This window comes from Pan troglodytes, chromosome 15 (genome assembly GCF_028858775.2).
Source record: "Pan troglodytes isolate AG18354 chromosome 15, NHGRI_mPanTro3-v2.0_pri, whole genome shotgun sequence".
NCBI classification, from domain to species: domain Eukaryota; kingdom Metazoa; phylum Chordata; class Mammalia; order Primates; family Hominidae; genus Pan; species Pan troglodytes.
In genome coordinates this window covers 96,140,116-96,152,741 of record NC_072413.2, presented here as the reverse complement: position 1 = coordinate 96,152,741, position 12,626 = coordinate 96,140,116, and the positions used below count along the sequence as shown (strand labels likewise).

The 12,626-nt window shown below is 41.2% G+C and overlaps 1 long non-coding RNA gene across 1 annotated transcript in view; it reads right to left on the bottom strand.

The window, feature by feature from the left end:
- LOC129136925 (uncharacterized) overlaps window positions 1-12,403 on the bottom strand; it is a 30,733-nt gene extending 18,330 nt beyond the window's left edge. The window contains exons 1-2 of the long non-coding RNA XR_008538961.2: window positions 12,193-12,403; window positions 9,108-9,425 (exon numbers count right to left, since the gene is read on the bottom strand). This is a non-coding gene — a long non-coding RNA (uncharacterized LOC129136925). The remainder of the gene's footprint in view (window positions 1-9,107; window positions 9,426-12,192) is intronic.
- Window positions 12,404-12,626: the final 223 nt, after the last annotated feature.

Sequence of the window (12,626 nt, the reverse complement as noted above, 5' to 3'; positions counted from 1 at the left end):
ACTGACCATTTTTGATTTAGACTGGTATTTTTTAGTGGCTAGTAATATTATTACCAAAAAAAGACGGATATTTGATCATTTTTGTTTGACAAAATTCTGAGATAAACAAGTAATTATTTATAGCAGGAAATCACAGCGCTTTTAATATATTAATGTCTTGATTTATTGAGTCTTGGATTTTCATGTCTCTCTCTCTCTTTTTCTCTTTCTGTCTACTTCCCTCCATGCTCTCACCTTTGTTATATAATTTTAAATAACCTTATTTAATTCTAAAAAAAAACCCTATGAGGTAGTTATCACTCGTTTATATTAATTTATTTTTATAGATGAAGAAACTAGATTATAGGAAAGTTGAATAAATTATTGCTCAAAGTCCCAGAGTTAATAAATAATGAATCTAAGGAGAGATTTTAACCACTACAACTTTAACTGCTTTCAAAATTTTCTGTTGTTTACTTTGAAACTTAAAATTATTTTATCTTGCTTGCCATCAAATAAAATTACTGCTTTGAAAATGTTCAATGTGTTTATCCTGGGATACCACTTTTGCCTGTGGTTCCCCTGGTCTCCCCAAGAATAGGCACAAACCAGCCTAAGAAACATGAGTGCTAAATGTGACTGAGATGGAACATGTCTCACTGTGGCAAGTATTTGGACCAAACTGAATGTAATTCCTTATGGAGACTCGAGTGACAGAGTCCACCTGCTACAACTGGCCAACTGTATCATAAATCCAACCACTTAATTTTTAAAAAAATGCAATTGGATGGTGACAGCCGCCACGATATTTTCTTGCAGAAGGCTTCTGATGAAAAAATTTTATCTTCTTGGCCTTGTCCATACCAAGCTCCTTATAAAGAAAGCAAGTAGACCTAATATTCAGAATTGAATCATGTGGCGTTTTTAACCAAGCACCAGATTTGTTTGAATGATTCTCTTAACAGTGATTCATCCAGGATTCTCGCCTGTGTCCCTTTTGTGCCCGAGTACAGATGTGCATCTAGAACACATTTAGTTCTATGATTTCAAAGAGTGGACGCCCACTTTATGCATATGATTAATTCTACATGCAGCTAATTATACCCACAATTGGCTAATTGTCGGTGCAATTAGCCAATTGCAGGCCCAATTGGCCACTTGTCCCATAATTTGAAGGTGCAAGTGGACAACTGAAGGAACAATTAGAGGCATGCAGAGTTTTACATATTTAAAGAGGAGGCTGGGGGAGGAAAAGCGGCTGAAAATGTGGTCCTGAATGCAAAATAAAAAAATCCATATGTATAGGTCTTTGAGAAAGAAAGTTATTGTTCACTGGACTTTTTATTCTCATGCAATTTTCAAAGTCAATATTTTTTTCCTAAAAACTTATAAAACAAACAAACAGATTTTCGAGACGACACAGCTGAAGCCAAACTTTAGATCAGTAAGAACTAACTCCTCCATCTCAAAGCCTGTGCATTTTAAGCGTTACTAGTAAAACGAACGTCTCTCGGAGGAAAATTGCAAATGTTACCAAGCTTTTGGCCAAATCCTTTTGACTTTTCTCATTTCTTCTCTAATTATTCTTAATTTTCTTCAATAAGAATTTTTTTTCCAGTAGCTACACAATCCAGGAGACGTAGAAGAAATGACTGCTTTCACTCACAGCTTTATTTATCTGGCCACCTTCAGAGATTATGATATTGTTAGAAATTATTTGCTCCAGTACAACTACCTAATTTCAAAGCCCCAAACCTATAAATACTCTCCCTTCTGTGCATGCCTCCTCCTCAGGTGTCTCACCGCAGGACACCCAGATCCAGAAGGAGCCAAAAATAGCCAGAAATGGTGTGAAAAGTGGCACATTGTAGGCACTTAGTAAACAGTGATTGAGGACGACCGCCACTCATTAGGGGTTTAGGGCTGAAAAAGAAGTTTGGAATCATCTCCCATAGCGTGGATTCGGTGGCTGCTAATGTCCTTGTGAGTTAAAATAAAACAAGATGCTATGATTCCCCTCATATCTGCAGTTGATATTTTCAGACCTTAATCTGACATAAATTGGTCACAGACTCAGAAGCAAACCCAGCAGACTTTCAGATAGCAGAAATACCTGCTACAAATAAATGCATGAAAGCCCTGCAAGAGATCCCACTGCCCTCAAGTTCCCCAAATTTTGTGATCTATTAAACATGAGTCTCAAGGAGTTTTCTGACAGCAAATAATGTTATGGTCAAACATGGATGGAAACACAGGAAAAAAATAAAAAGGTCAGCAATAAAAACAAAAACAGAGACTGTGTAAGTCACATTTTAACCCAGTATATTTCACATGTAATTATCCAAGGAACCCTAACAAAATAACTAATACTATGCCACAGAATTAAAAGAGACACATGTTGGGAAATACAACTAGGTATGTTTTAGAGCTAAATAGATAAGTTAATACACACTTTTACCAAACTTGATTATCTGGTTTTCAGCTCACAGGAAAATTTTTAAATAGGTCACTTCGGGGGCTCAAGAGTGAGACTACATAAAGGGACTCTGACATAAAAATTAATTTGAAATTTGTATCACAACGCTATTCACTGGAGGGGAATAATTCATCTTTCTGGGCCTCAGTTTCCACACTTGTATAATAAAAGCATTGAATCTGATGGACACCAAAGTTCTTCCGGTCCTGGCATCCTGTGATACTCAGTGGTTGCGCCAAACAGTGCTTTACTTGATGAACATGTCTCTCCTCTCTCCACTCAAACTCCAGGGCTTGCTACCCCAGTGGTCGAAAGGTGGAATTCCTAATTCCAAATTTTCTGCATGTTAGTTTATGATCTGGGATAAGTCTCTTAACTTTTCAAACCTCAATTTCCCCGAAGAGAAACAAAGGATAATAATATCTCCAGAGAAGTCTCAGTGAGCTGAAGAAATGTGAAAGCCATTTGAAAAGTATGAAGCATTCCCTATTACTGTTTCTGTTTTTATTAAATAGGATACTAGCCATTTATAATAACTAGTAGTTATATTAATGACCTTAACACAGATTCAATTATTATTAACATTAATTGCCTTATAACTACTACTAATATGCTAATTGTGATAATGAACCGATGCCGTGCTTGATGCATTTCAGCAGCAGATTTTGTTCTGCTAAACTTGGGGTTTTGCTTGGAGGGGAGAAGAGCAGTGCTGGCCTTCGGGCCGTGCCAGGAAAATGTGTGGGCCAGATGGCAATCCAAGTTGGTCTGATAGAACATTTCTATTTCTGTGGATTCTCAAAAATGAACTGACAGGCACGAAGCAAAGTGGTGACTCATAGCCTTCAGGTCCCTGAGTTATAGCTTCTGAGCTGCAATTTCCTATTGTCCTGGCAAACTCATTTATGGGAAGATTCAATCTAGAACCTTCTATCTTCATTGCCATCATTGTCATCATTACAGTCATCACAACCACTCTTTACCAAGCACCTACTGTGTGCATGGGAGTATTATATATTATGGTCTATTAAAAAAGACTACATTGGCTAGGCACAGTGGCTCACGCCTGTAATTCCAGCACTTTGGGAGGCCGAGGTGGGTGGATCACGAGGTCAAGAGGTTGAGACCATTCTGGCCAACATAGTGAAACCCCATCTCTACTAAAAATTAAAAAAAAAATACCTGGGTGTGGTGGTGTGTGCCTGTAGTCCCAGCTACTCAGGAGGCTGAGGCAGGACAATCACTTGAACCCGGGAGGTGGAGGTTGCAGTGAGCCGAGATCCTGCCACTGCACTCCTGCCTGGTAACAGAGTGAGACTCTGTCTCAAAAAAAAAAAAAAAAAAAAAAAGTCTGTGTTAATCTCTGTAATGACCTCATAATGTATACATTCCTATCTCCATTTATTCTTCAGCTGAGGATACTCTGGGTCAAATAAGCAACTTGCCCGCCAGGGCAGAGATGCTGATGGGTGGAGTTGAGATCTGAATCCCAGAAGTCTACTTTTTTTCTTCTATATGATACTATCGTTCCAATTGACAGCATCCTGAAGATTGCAATCCTCCTGCAGGCAGCCACTGTCTTGTGTGTGAGTGTGTGTGCACATGGGCATACACATATGTGTATTGTATATTTTAATTCCACTTAGCAGAGGGACTATAAACTGGCCTAGCACAGAATGTCCAATGCATAAATGCTAGCTGGCTTGAATTTACAAGTCTAAGAGATGGTCCACCATGATTTTTTTTTTACCTTCATAAACTGATAAAATATTAATGCTAGTCCCATATTCTCATTCTACAGATGTAGCTACAAGGACTTGAGCACAACAGTCATTGGCAGAACTAAGCTCAGAATCTAAACCTGACTCCCAAGTGGCCACTCGACATACCACATCTCATGGGAAAGGAGAAGTCCATTTGTTCTTAGTCACAGTTTCTCTGTAGTCTTCTCTAGTTGCTGACCATCACATGATGATTTTATGAAAGGAAGACATATCTAGATACTACAAACATCTTTTTCATTATTGTCAAGAACACGTGGAAAAGGGTAGAAGTCTGAGTTTCTCAACTTGTCTTTGGGTATGAGATTGGACTGCAGTGAGAATCACTTCTACAATAGGAGTCCTTAGAGACTTGGGGGCTTTGGATAGGCTTCAGCTGGGATGGTCATCCAATCCCCAGCCTCAAAGAAACATCACCCTACACCATCAGAGCAGAGGGGATGGACACTCAGTACAGTCATTTTAGTAGTGAGATAGTAAAATACTATTTTGTATCATATTCTTGCAAGGATTGACTTTTTTAGACACACACTGAGTTGTCTTTACCAAATGAACATTCCATTTACAAAAAGTATTATCAAATTAATAGCATAACAAGTTTTCAGGGGAGGTTTATTAGAGTCAAATACTTTAAAAGCTGTCATTTAAACAGAAGTAGTTGTTAAATTGAGGAGATAATTAGGTACCTGAAATTAATCAAAGTATGTTTTTAAAAATAAACTATATTTGACTCATTGCAAATATATTTCAGTCTTGTCCAAATTCTCTGTAATATATTTGAAATCGGCAATTTTGCAAGCAAATCTGCAAATAGCCTTTGGCCATTAAAATCTTGCTCTGCCCTTACCGCGGTGGATTCCACAAAAAAAGCACCCCAAATTAAAATTTAAGCTATAAGATACGTGGAGTCTACAGACATTGACATATAATTTATAAAGCTGATAATGCTGGATTGAATGCCTTTATGCTCAATTTCCTATTACTTTCCTCTTTCTCCCTGTATTTTTTTTCTCTCTCTCTTTTTTGAATTGCCTTTAATACTATGATCATGCCAGCTTAGTGGCCTAGATGAACTTATAAGAGAGAATAACTAGATCGGTGACATGCCACCAGTAGGAAAACTGGAGTGAGTTGAGATTCATTTATTCAAAAAAATATTTTTTGAGCACCTGTAACATGGTAGGTTAGGGGATGGGGCAGTGAGCAAAGACACTGTATTGCAAAGAGGGAGAAAGTAATGGTATACAGCAAAACAAACAAGCAAACAAAACCCCAAATGAAATAGATGATATATCAGGTGGGAATAAGTCCTATAAAGCACAGAGCAGGGTAAAAGGATAAGGAGTGATGCGGGGAGCGGGAGGAGCCTGCTTGGGAGGTAAAAGTGAAAGAGATAATTCCTCCCTTGCATGGATGAATATTTTTGTGCTGTGCACTCTTTGGCACTTGTATTTCTGTTTCATTTTTAATTTTTAAATACAATTTCAGCTTTGTAAGAGCTGAGGTGATGAATGAAATACAGGTTTCTGCTGTATTTCATTCTATGGCAGACAATTCTATGGCAAAGGCAGAATGTCAGGTTTTTGTGCAAACAGGAGAGATAGCAGCAGTTCTTACTGACATTGAGCCAGCTAGACTCAGTGATCACTGTCTCCCGTCACCCCTAACCTGGAGGAAATCAGACCCCATCCAATATAGAGAGCATTAATTATGGAGAATATTAAGATCTATTCTTTCTTCATCATCTCAGCTATTTGAAGGCATATTTTCACAACCCCATTGGTAAAATGGGCTCTGCCTAAGTTACGGCTTAGAGTTATTTTTCTCTCTTGGCAGAGTAACCACTTTACAAATTCTTTTTGTTTTTGCTTTTGTTTTTGAGGCAGGGTCTTGCTCTGTCACCCAGGCTGGAGTGCAGTCGTACTATCAGGGCTCACTGCAGCCTTGGCCTCCTGGGCTTAAGTGATCCTCCCAACTCAACCCCCATGAGTAGCTGGGACTACAGGCATGTGCCACCATGCCTGGCTAATTTTTTGTAGAGGTGGGTTTTGCTATGTTTCTCAGGCTGGTCTTGAACTCCTGAGGTCAAGAGATCCTCCTTCTTGCCTCCCAAAGTGCTAGGATTACAGGCATAACTCAGTATGCCTGAGCTTACAAATTTTTTATTCTCCTCTTTTCTCAGCCTTTATAGAGCTTGCTGCTTCTATTCAAATGGCTTTCTCTTGTGTTCATAATTTCAATGAAGTATGATTTGATGTTAGTGCCATGAGGAGGAATAGGAAAAACAAACAAACAAAAAAAAAAAAAACATGGCCCCAATGTTGTGCCAAGACCTGGGCTAGGTGTTTTGCCAACTTTTGTTGTATTCGTTAACCCACATTAACAACCACAGGAGTTAAAGAATATCTCTTTGTTCAATAATATTCCCAAGGTCACAGAGATGATGAACAAAGAGGATTCACCCTAGAGCCCCTAGAGTACGCTTGGCCTTTTAGTCCAGGGCTTTTAAATAAAGTTGTACATCTGTAATACTTTGGGCTGGTTTGTTAAACAATGCAGATTCTGAGGCTCCAGGTCCAGAAGAATCTGGTAGTCTGAATCCCTAGGTGAGCCTGGGATTCTATAAAGTTAAAAAACCACATTCCTCCTTGGTGATTCCTAAGATCCATCAAGTTTGGGAAATTTTGGTTCATGAAATATGAAGCCCAGAAGGAAAAGATGCGCAAGACATATCTGGGGCTAGATCTCACATTCCTGATCAGGGTATTTAATATGAAAACTGAAACTGCTCCCCATTTCTGCCTGACCCAGCTTTACTTTTATTTTTTCCATAGCACACTGTCTTCTGACATGTTGTGCTGTGGCTTGCTGTTTAGTCTGACTCCCCAGTTACAACGTAGGTTCCACCGTTGCAAGCATCTTTGCCTTCATGTGTTTCCCTGCTATCCCAAGCACCAAGAACCAGGTCTGGCTCATGGTGGGACCTCAACAAATTATTGTTAAATTAATTAGGATCTTCCTTGACTTTCAGTTTGAGCTATTTCCACGGGGCACAGCTACCACTTCCCTCTTCCGACAAGGGTCCCTTTAAAAGCTCTCCAGAATTAGATTTCAGTGGCTGCATCTCCCTTGTTGTCAGCAGCAGTCTAGTGGTTGTGGTAAGCAATCTCCATTTCCTTGCAAAAAGCAGAAAGTGTGGGGCTTAGAGATATTGGCGCATGGGGCGCCTACTCCTCTGTCTCAGCTCCCAAAGCCTTGGTGCTCATGTCTATTACTGGGTGATGATGCCCGTTGTGCTGAGGTCTCTCCCTACTTTGCTAGAATCTGAACACATGGAAATAAAGGGCATTGACGACTATTGGTGAGAGATGCTAACGGAGATGCTGGCAGTAGGCTAAGGCCAAAAGATAGCACTGCGTTATAGTCTCACAGACGTGACTTGAATCACATAGATGTCATATACCACCTGTATGATCCTGAACAAGTCTCTTTACCCCACTAAGCTTCACTTTCCTCTGTTGTCAAAAGAAAATGAGTCTCTACCTCACAGAGCTATTTAAAAGGCTAAAGTAAAATAAGGTCCATAGAACTGGCTAATAAGTCAAAATAATCATTTTTGCATTCTGTGGACCACGAAAAGATAGTGAAATGATGAAAAAAATCATATATCTTTATGTGCATAAATGTATACATAATTTAGAATTTTATATGTGCATATAATTTAAAAGTGAACTCTGATGATTTAATTGAAAAAGGGGAGATAAAATTCAATTGTAGGTGGTCTATGGCTTGAAGCTACATCTCTGGGTCTTAAGGCATTTCCCAGCACACAGTAAATATTCAACAAAGGTGTGTTGAATAGTCAGCAAAAGTCCTCATCCTAGGCCCAATACAAGTGAGAGCAATGGACACGACATAAAGTCAAGAGTGAGCAAATGCAAGAGGTTCAGGATAAGCTGAACCTGTCATATAAGCTAGAGTCCTATGTCCCAATGCAAAGATTAGAAATAGCCTCCCTTGCCCAGATCCAGTATAACCAGTACACGGCAATTAAAAGATAAAACCAGTGTCACCTTGGGTAGCATCAGTATAGACTGCTATCAGGAGGACCTCCAATACTATTACCAGCTGCAATAAAAAAGCACTTCTTTGAATGCTTTTTCTACCTAATTGTCAAAACCGAATAATATTATCAGCTTTTTTATCCTTTGAGTATTTTTCTAATAAGAAAGCACGGAGATGCATTGCAAATAAAAGCAGAAGATTTGAGGATGCAAAGCAATCATGCAAAATGACTTTCATATCAGTTTGATAAGCAGCTGAAATTTAATAACTACATCTCTCCTATGGTGCTGGATGAAAGTTTAATACTTTCTGCTTTGGCTTCTTTCTTCTGCAAGATGCTTATTCAGAACTGTAGCTTCTCTTTTATAGTCAGGAAAATGAGAGGTGCAGTGGATTAATCAAAGCCTTGAGAGGCTGGGCCCAGCCCCAGCCCAGTCCAAACCACAGTGTCTGAGAATCTAAACCAAGTCAAGCCCAAGGCTGTCCATGACCACTGGGGAAACAGGTAAAGATTTCCAAATATCTCAAAATACAGGTAAGATGTCAGTCACTGTGGAAATCACATACCTATTTAAAGCTATGAAATAAGTTTAACTCTCCAAATTATCGTTATTCTTTCTTTGGTTGAGGGTAAATTGTACAACAACAAAAAGAATAAAGAAAACCATTTGGAATTAAGCAAAAATTCCATATTTTAAAAAAGGACAAATCAAACCCAAGAATATGATGACTCTGTTATACACAGGAATGTCTTCTGCAGATCAGGGTGCATCTTGTAAAGAGTGGATGAGTGAGTTAATTAATACCTGATTGGTTTGCAATTTATAGCTGGAAGAGTTCTGAGATGGTATCAAGCTCAACCTCCTCATTTTAGAGTTGGGGGAATTGAAATGTAGGAAGAATTTTGATGGTCAGATTCACATGGTAGTAAGTAACTGCATGAGCACAGGTCCGATGGCACTGGACATTTGTCTCAGTAGGCCTGGCGAGACCATCAGGATCCCAAGGGTCTGCCATTCCCCACGTTGTCTACACAACCTAGGCAGGGAATTTGTTCAGTGCTCCCAGCACCCAGCTGACAACAGCCACAGCTTTCAATGAACCACTTTGAAAAGATATAAAACCTAAAAGGAGAGGGAGGAGCATTTGATTAGATGTTATCCAGACAGAATTGGGAGACCAATTCAAAACCAGTGTTCTGTACTAATGGATCTTTCCAACTCTGCGTTCCAACGGGAGCCAAGAGGGGATGGGTCTCCCAGAGCGGGGAAGTCTCGGCCCTGTTAAAGGGCCAGCCGAAATGGGGTTCCGCTGGCTTGCTCTTCTACTGCCCCCTACTGGGAGATTTTTACCAAGGAACGAAGTGGGCTACTGCTAAGTTGTTTTTCACAGTGGGGGCAACTAAAGTCAACAAGGGATTGTAACTCAGGAGTAGAAGGCAGAGATCATTTTCAAACACATAAGGCAATGTGAAAATGTACATGAGCCTCCTAAAGGTTAAAGATGAATCCTGATAACGACTCACATTACCTCCTAGGCGAATTTGTCTGAAAAAACACCAGCACGTCTTTCTGCTATTTCTGTATGTATGCATGTAGGCAGATACGTGCAGAATATTATATATTTTTAAGATAGGTATAAACAGATAGTAATACAATGAAGGAACATCTGAGCTAGTCATCAGCTCTAACTGCAGCCTTTTAAAAGAAAATGTAACTCCAGATGTCGTCTTAAGAAAATGAATCAATTAAGCAAATGAGGAATTTCCTCATAAATCAGAGGATGAGAAGCCAAAGTCCAGTCCTTGCCCAGGGGAGGAAACAGAGATGAGGGCTGCCTGGAGGTTGCCATTTTTCATGGCCAGGTAACCCAGCCGCCTCCTGCTCTCCTGAAGTCGTGTTTACCTTATTGAATGCTGGTTTGATTTGGAAAGAGTGTTCTGAATGTTCCAACCCTTTTACCCTGAAGATAATAATGCCTCAGCCTTCAGGAGTGGGACCCAGTATAAGCTGGTGTCACTATTCATGAAATAATTGAGTTTACACAAAAAGTGATTTCAGTAATAGCTGCCTTTTTATAAGTATGTACATTTTATTTAAAATTACTGACTCAAAAGGCAAGGTAGAAAAAAAAATCACCTCCAACAACTTCCTGTAATTGCGAATTATTGTGAGGGAAACAGAAGGAAAAGATTTCGAAATTATGAGCCATTATGCTCTAGAGAGAGAGAGAGAGAGAGAGGGAGAGAGAGGGAGAGAGAGAGAGAGGCAGTGGGAAAAAAAAAAAGACAGCCTGGCTTCATGAAACACAGCTGACAAGCTCGACTAAATTACCCCCGGACCATTACAAAAATCACTTAATTGCCAAGCATTTTGTTAGGTCAATTGACTCTAATTGAAAAAATAACAAAAAGCTTATTATGCTGCAAATGCGGCCGTGGAAAATGAGTCTTCTGTTAGAAGGAAACAATAATTCTAAATTTCAGCTGCTGCTAACACTACAAAGTTCAGCGTTTCCTTCGGATAGAATCCGCAGTGGAGGAGAAAGTGAATATGCATCAATTGATTTTTTTTCCTTTTAGCGCTTCCCCCCCCACACACTTCTTGCTCTTCCTGATCTTCTCCTTCCCTGCCTCATCCTACCCCCACCCTCATCCCCGCCTTGTCCCCACATGATTAGCAGGGGCCCCCTCCACCCCCTTCCATCAGCAAATATACACCTCACTCCCATCTCCCTCCTTATCTTCCTGCAAGAAAGGGTTGGGAGACAAAGAGGGGGCCAGCAGTGTGGGGCCCTGGGTTAGGAGAGATGTCCAGTATCTGCCCTCCCCAGCCCCGGCAGGATGCTGCAGCCTCGGTAAAATGCCTCCCCCACCATTTTCTTTCCATGAGCTGCTCTTTCTCTCTCCCCTCCTGGCTGTCGCCTTATCTCCTCCCCTCCCCTTTTAAATGCAGATAATAGAATAAGGCGAACAGCTTATGTCCGCAAAATTCCTCTGAAATTGCCCCCTAACATGCATACCCAGAGCTGGCCTTGATTGACATCAAGTGCAGTAATTAAAAACCCCGCCAGCTGACATAGGTGAAGGTTTATTTATAATTACACATTTTTAGGATGGCTCGTCCAGGGTCGGTGCATTTAAAAAGATAAGTCGGCCACAGCTCTGTTACTCCCCCAATTATAGATTTGAATGGTGGGAGTTTATAATGGGGGCGGGGAATTCTGCTTTGCAAAAAAAAGAATTATTTGTTCATAAAACCAGGAGGCCAGGGTACGAAAGTCTGATGGCAGAGCCTTTGTCTAGAAAGCTGTGGGAGAGAGAGAGTGTGTGTGTGTACCTGTGTGTGCCTGTGTGTGCATGGGTGTGTGCACCTGCATGTGTACCTGGGAGTGTGTGTGTCTATCTATGGGTGTGTGTGGGCCTGTATGTGTACATGTGTGGGTCTGTGTGTATGGATGCATGCACCTGTGTGTATACATGTGCGTGCCTGCATGCACATGTGGGTGTATGGAAGGGGAGTCATGCGGTGAAGCAGAAAACACCTCCCTCTCCCTGTGCTTAAACACAGAGCTGTACTCACAAATCATTTCCCTGCTTGCTTTATCTAAAATGTTAAAAATCATGCCCAGCTTCAAATCCAAGACTATCAGATCTGACATTCCTAAGAACCCACTGTGAAAGAGTATTCCTCCGTGGGAGCCCAGGGAGCTGGGACAGGAGCTTCTGGGAGGACTGTGTGGGCATAGAGTTCCTAGGAGGCAGAAGCTGCCTGCACACAGCAGGGTGTTTGACACCCATGGGGCAGTGCCCAAAAGCAGCAGCCAGCAGGTCCCCTCTCCCCAACATCCGCTTCTCATTGTTGCCTTTTTTTAGAGCTTGATATCACTTACCCAGAGGGGCAGAGCCGGCCATATCAGACTGTGCATCTCACGTGTGTGGTTTCTTGGGCCCCACAGCTGGAGACAATGGCAGGAGCGGCCTTGGAGAGCCCCGAGTGTCACCTGGCGTCTTGGCAGGCAGCTGAACCTAGAAGTAAACTGAGCCAGGCAGGGAGCTACAGGTGTTAAAGGTACCAGAAAGCAAGGCTCGAAAATCAGATATGAGAGAAAAGGGGAGCAACAGGAAGCCTTTGTATAGGGGGTGCCACTGCGTTTCAGACATGCCTGGCCAGGGGGCACAGGGCACAGGGCTTGTCCAAGAAGACAGGATGCAGAACCCACTGCTGACCAGGGAGTCAAGAGCTGTGAAAGGGTCTAGGTGGGTCACCCAGAACAGTCCCTCTGCCCCAGAACGCTGCACAGAGAGATTGCCTGGAAGGAAGCAG